This window comes from Oryx dammah, unplaced genomic scaffold, assembly GCF_014754425.2.
Source record: "Oryx dammah isolate SB20612 unplaced genomic scaffold, SCBI_Odam_1.1 HiC_scaffold_1008, whole genome shotgun sequence".
In the NCBI taxonomy this organism is placed as follows: Eukaryota; Metazoa; Chordata; class Mammalia; order Artiodactyla; family Bovidae; genus Oryx; species Oryx dammah.
The window spans coordinates 440-6,858 of record NW_024071151.1 but is presented as its reverse complement, the minus strand read 5'-3'; the positions used below and the strand labels follow the sequence as shown (position 1 = coordinate 6,858).

The 6,419-nt window shown below is 49.7% G+C and overlaps 1 long non-coding RNA gene across 1 annotated transcript; it reads right to left on the bottom strand.

Moving 5' to 3' along the window:
• Positions 1-3,788: 3,788 nt before the first annotated feature.
• Positions 3,789-5,984, bottom strand: LOC120859451. The gene is made up of 2 exons (XR_005720085.1): positions 5,838-5,984; positions 3,789-4,662 (listed from the first exon to the last, which is right to left on the bottom strand). It is a non-coding gene; the product is annotated as an uncharacterized LOC120859451 (long non-coding RNA).
• Between the last annotated feature and the right edge of the window lie 435 nt (positions 5,985-6,419).

Below are 6,419 nucleotides of genomic sequence, written 5' to 3'. Positions count from 1 at the left end.
ACTGTATGACTCTGACCCACAGCTCCATTCCAGGTCAGCTGGATGATTCCAGATCCTGTTGCCTGTGGCCTTTCTACTCTCAGCAGGATTTCCAAGAGAGCTGGCCTTCTCTTTGGGCCTCAGCACTTGATCACATTCAGAGTTGGCACCTTCTAAGGGAGACAGGAGTCTGTGAACCTAGCCCTCCCCCAATCCCACAGCAGGGAAGGGCTTGGGGCTGGATTCTCGTGGCTCTGCTGCTCACCAGCTCAGTGACCTGGGCCTCCAGTCACTTTATCCCTCTGAACCTGTTTTCTCAGCTGTAAAATAGGGCAGTGAGTGGTCCACCCCTGAAACAGTTCTTGTGTGGATTAAATGAGATGAGATGAAGGCAGATTAAGCGCCTGGTCTTAGTAAATGCTCCCTTAACGTTGGCCATTCTTTTGAGACTGTTCTTGTTGAACACCAAAAAGTCCAGACAAGTAACATCACTGTGAGCAAGAGTACACACCGCTGCTTTCTCCTGCTGTGGCCTACATTGCCCTGTGGGAATCTGGGCCCAGGTTAGCCAGAGCCTCACAGAAATCTAGCCTGGGCTTGGTGCAGAGCCTGGGCTGCAGGACCCAAAGATTTATGTGTCTCTCCCAGCTCCACCTGCTTCCTCTGTTTACTAGGTAAGGTCAGAATGCAGCTTAGCAGGAAGGAGGGAAGCTCTTTCTGCAAGGTGGGTACCCAGGGCAGACGGGAAGAGATCTGGTTGGGGAGACAGCAACTCAAGCTCAGCCTGTACTTACTATGGGACTTGACGTATCTTGGCACCTAGGTTTCCTTATCTGTCATTCATTGAATAAATACTTATCAAAGGTCTATTGATTCTGTGTCATTGTCCTGCTCAGACCCACAAGCAAGCCCAAGATGGCCTCCAGGCCTTTGCATGTGCTGTTGAAAATTATCCTCCTAGTTCCAAGTCTTTCACAACTTTTCCCTGGCTGCGTCCTTAGCACCCCTCAATCTTGGTTGAGAGAGCTTCTTCCCACAAGCCCTCCTCGGTTGGATGCCTCCTTTTTTAAAAATTCTGACCACATCCCACGGCACATGGGACCTTAGTTCCCTGACTAGGGATTGAGCCCATGCCCCCTGCATTGGAAGGTGGCGTCTTAACCACTGGACTGCCAAAGTCCTGTCTCCTTCTTAACTGGTTTCACTGTATTGATTATCCAGCCTGTGGTGGCAATAATGATGATGAGGACGGCAATGGCCTAATTTCCTCACCAAGAGCCTTGTGAGAGCTGACACAAAGTTGCCCAAAATACAGATGTTGGGTAAATGGCCTTCATAGGACAAGAAACTCATTAGCTGCTTCTGTCGCTTATTAGCATGGAACCAGAAGCTTCTCTAAGCCATAGTTTTCACTTCTAGCAAATGGGGCTCATAATAACCTGTTCTTCCCACCTCTACCCAGCTCACAGAGCTGCCAAAGCCCTGATGGGTGCTTTGCAGGCCTTGACCTCACAGCTGTGTGAAGCACCATCGTGCACTGAATAGTGTCCCCCAAACTAATGTCCACCTGGAACAACTCTACAATGTCACTTTGCTTGGAAATGGGGGTCGTTGCAGATGTAATTAAGGATGAAGATGAGATCACACTGAATTAGGTACCACATAATGAGAGGTGTCTTTATAAGATGCAGAAAAGGACACACAGACAGGGAAGAAGGTCATGTGAAGATGGAGGCAGAGACTGAAGTGGTGGAGCTGCAAGCCAAGGAATGCTAGGGGCTCCCTGCGGATGGAAGAGGCAAGGAAGGACCCTGCCTACCAGGCCTCGGAGTGTGGCCCTGCCGATACCTCGATTTTGTACTTATGACCTCTTGAACTGTAAGAGAATAAATTTCTATAGTTTTAAGGTAACTGTGCACTCAATAAATATTTGTTGAGTAAGTTTTGAATGGTTAAGTCAATGTCTTTACTGTTTGTACCAGGTGAAATCTGTAGCTTATAGCCAAGGAATCCTGACACAGTCACTTCTCTCTCCTTCCTGAGAACATCCAGAGAGCAGGAAGGGGACTGGGCATTACTGAACACAGCATCCCACAGGCCTGGCACAAAGCCCACATCAAGTACGAATAAGCAGCTGTTTCTCACAGGGGCCCCAGACACTGCCCAGGAATTAGCTTTGGGCCTGCCAGAGCTGGATGCTTGGGTCTGCCAGCTCCCCTCTCCAAATCCCAGGGTGAGATGCCCCTGAAGCAGCTGATGAGAAAAGTGTAATGTCCACTGTGCATTTCCCACATCAGATGATGCCTGTCGAACACCAGCTGCAGGCTGAGAAGGGGGCATCTGGCAGCAATCACTGCCATTAGATTCTTCTTAAGGCAGAAAGAACTTCTGAGAACACCGCAGGCAACATCCACTCGAGCCATAAATCCTCAAGCCACCACGGTGAAGTCCCGATTCTAAGTGTGGCGGCTTGGGTGGAGGAGCAGGGCAGGAATAGCTTTGCAGACGGAACATCTGAAATGATCTGGTCCAGCCTGGCTGTTTCACAGGCGGGAAAATGACATTCAGGGCAGGTGGGCAGCTTGCCACAGGGCACCCAGTGAGCAATAGCATGTTTAACTGTGAACTCAGGTTGGGTTTTTTTTTATGACTTTTTAATTTTTTAAGTATAGTTGATTTACAATGTTGTGTAAATTTCTGCTGTAAAGTGATTCATTCACACACATATATACATTTCTTTATATTCTCTTCCATTATAGTTTACCCCCGGATACTGTGCTACCCAGTATATCCTATACATATATATACTGCATGTGCTATGCAGTATATGCTCTGCAGGTATCCCTGTGCTATACGTAGGACCTTGTGTATCAGGTTAGTTTTAATCTCAAAAGGTGTAGGGATGGGCACTGGAAGGGGATCCTCTTGATTCTGCCAATTTGCATGAAGAATAAAGGATTAATGTGCATAGGTCAGCTTTTTTGAAGGAGAGGGTCCAGTGTTTACCAGGTTCTTTTTCGATTGGTTTTTGGCTGGGCTGGGTCTTCATTGCTGCATGGGCTTTCCTCTAGCTGGGGTGAGCGGGGGGCTACTCTTTAGCTGCAGTGTGCAGACTTCTCACTGCGGTGGCTTCCCTCGTTGCGGAGCACGGGCTCTAGAGCACAGACTCAATAGTTGTGGTGCACGGGCTTAGCTGTTCCGCAGCATGTGGGATTTCCCCGGACCAAAGATCGAACCCGTGTTTCCCGCATTGGCAGGTGGATTCTTTACCACTGAGCCATCAGGGAAACCCTTCATCAGATTCTTAAGACAGTGTAAGACTACAGAAAACCAGAAACAGTGGAAGAGGCCGGGTCAAAATCACAGGGCAGGTCACAGCGGACCTGAGACGAGCATCTGTGCCCTCAATTCTCGGTCACTGCCCTACACCTTCCACCTCACAGGAAAGGCTATTGACTTCAATACACAGATGGGCCTCGTCAGTGGGCACACCAATGCTTCCAACAGGTGGAGGGCCTGTGGTTTTGTGGGCACTGCCAATGGATGCTGACAGAGAAGAACTAGAGAAGATCCTGGAGCCCCACAAGCACCAACTACTCCTGAACTGTGCCCAGGGGTTCCCCAAACAAGGTGAGGGCTTCTGGAACCTAAACATGTTTCCAGTAAGACACACTCTGCTCTTGGTTGATTGTTGATACACATCATGCTTGGGTCTTCCATGTTTCCAGACTCCCCTGGACACCACATGGGCCTGGAAAAGGTCACCTCCCAAAGCCAATGATAGATTGATTAAACACAAAGGCAAAGTATGAAAATTAATCGAGATATTTAATAGACAGTGCAAACCATAATTTCATCTGAATATAAATGTATGCACATGTTTCCAATGGGTTATCTATCAGTTATCACAAACAGCAACAAGGACCTTAGAGCTATGTTAGAAAAATGTATAGCTGGAATTTAACTCAAACAATCTCACACACTCTCAAGAGAACACCATCCATTTCAAATCAGTGTCACAAACTCCAGAAAGACCAGGGGAGTGGGAGTGAGGAGTGGGCCAGAGTGGAGAACACAGGGGCCAGTACACAGGTGATGGACAGAAATACAGCTCTCGAGGAAACCAAAATAGATGCATTATTACAGCTAAGGACAAGAAAAAGCCTATGGCTTTTAAAAAATGACTCTGCTGCCAGTACCATACACGTCTTACAAAGAGATGTGTGACAAGTCAGCTGACTTAAAAGGACAGAGGCTACATTTTCAGGTCATTTTGACTGCAAACGGTCGACCCTTGCCATTGAGGTTCAGCAGTGGAGTTAGCGTAGTCCAGAAGCTCAATGTTGGATTTGCAAATACAGTTTATTTTACAGAAATTCAACATTATAAACAGCAGGCACCTCCCACCCACCCCTCCCTACCCCCTCCCCCCCGCCTGTCCCGCTGGGTGCAGACCATGCTATGCGGAGTGAGCAGTGATGCAGCCCTACTGCTTTGGAGGGAGATTTGAGAGCGATGGAACCTGCCTGCACCACGTCCGGCCTGCCCCGCACACGCACGTGCCTGCCCGCTGTGCAGGCCACCAGAGTCTGTCTGGGCCCAGCCCGCACTGGACTGGTTAAATGGTTCCAGCCCAGGTCTCCAATTCCTTCATGTCGTCGTCTTCCTCTTCCTTCTTCTTGGCTGTGTGAGGACAGAAAAGGCTGTTTAAGAAGGCTGGTCGCTGTGTTCTCCACACATTCTGGCTGGATGCCAGGGCTGCGCTACCTCGTGTCTACAAAACGGCCCTACCCGTGCAGCCCGCCACATCTCCAGGCTATCAGCAGACTGCCTCTCTGTGCCTAAAAGCTGCAACGCAGAACTCCAGATAACCAGGCAGAGCTTCTCCAGCACCTCCCCTCCCCAATGCCAGAGCCAGACAAAATAGGGAGGATTCAACACTGAGTCCATCAGGATCTACACGTGGCCTCCGGCCAGAGCATCCAACGTTGGGGAGAGTGGGAAGAACCCAGAAGAGCTCTAGTCTAAGCCATTCCTCTCCACCTCAAGGGCCTAAGCCGCCTCTCCACCACAGGCAGCTGGCCAGACAGCTTTCAGACCTGCACCCCACCCCAGGCAGCTGACTCAACCAGAGGAGCCACTTTCCCTTGACCTACAGGAGGATGAGGACAGAGCTTGGTCACACGCTGCTCCCTGGGTTCTCTCTCCATGCCAAATCAAGCTGCTTCACCTTTTCTAGAAGTTCTGGGTGGAATACTTCTACCCAAAGGTAAAATAAGAGGGGAGGAGGGGCTCAAAGAAGGAAATGAAGGTTTTATAGAACGAGGTCTCTAAAAAACCCAAAGCTGTTTCGGCTACCTATAAGCCCAGCTGTGCACTGCACAAGATACCAGGCGGGGAGAAAGAGCTGTCCTGGACGTAAACTCTCACCTTGTTTGGTGACAACAGGGACAGCAATTCTAGAATAGTGGTTCTCAACTGGATAAGATTTCTCCCCTCCCCCAACCCCACAGCCCCCAGACATCATGGAAAATCTAGTGACATGTTTGGTTGTCAAACCTGGGGAGGCGGATGCCACTGGCATCTAGAGGGCTGAGGCCATGGGTGCTGCTCACCATCCACAGGGCACAGCACAGGCCCCCTCCCAGTCCCCACTAAAAGAATGGTTTGGCTATGTCAACAGCGCCAAGGTTAGAAGACAAGGAAAGAGCGGGTGGCACTGTCTTCAGGGCTGTCACAACAGGTGCTACCTGGCTCTCAACTCTGGGCAACTCAGGACCCACACAAGCCAACCGACCACAGGATCACCTACCCCATGGGTCGTGGCTGTGTCATGACCGTGGATAAGAAGTACTCACCGGGTTTTGATGGTAGGGATATAGAGGGAACATTCGGTAGAGGAACTGTTTCTGGTCCACTGATTTCCAGCAAATTCTTGTCTAGTTCCTCCTGTTCTAGTTCTTCTAATTCTGCCATGAGCTCATCCTGCGAAAAGCAAACACAAAAATGAGAGCGACACCCTGAGGAACCCCAGCTCCTCCTGTGGTGCCTCCTACCCGATGGCTCAGGGGACACACATCCCTTCTGAGGTCAGGGCAGATGGACTCCAAGTGCACACTCTGTGACTCATCCTAAACACACTTCTACTGGTGAATGGAGCACACCATCGAGCAATTACTGACGTCCACGTGGGGGTCCCTGCACCAGGCAGGGAGCATCTTGAGAAAAGGGATCATATGTTTTCATTTCTCTCTCTCTCTCAGAACTGGGTGCACTGAGTGAATGTTCAGGAATGTCTGCTGAATTGAAATGAACTTGACTAGTCCCTTGAACTCCAGTCTGAAAACATGGAAACCCTGGCGCTGGGAGCCAAGGGTAAGAGCTACAGGTTGCTTTCTCAGCTATACGGCGGCAATCAGCACAAATAATTAGGTTCAGTG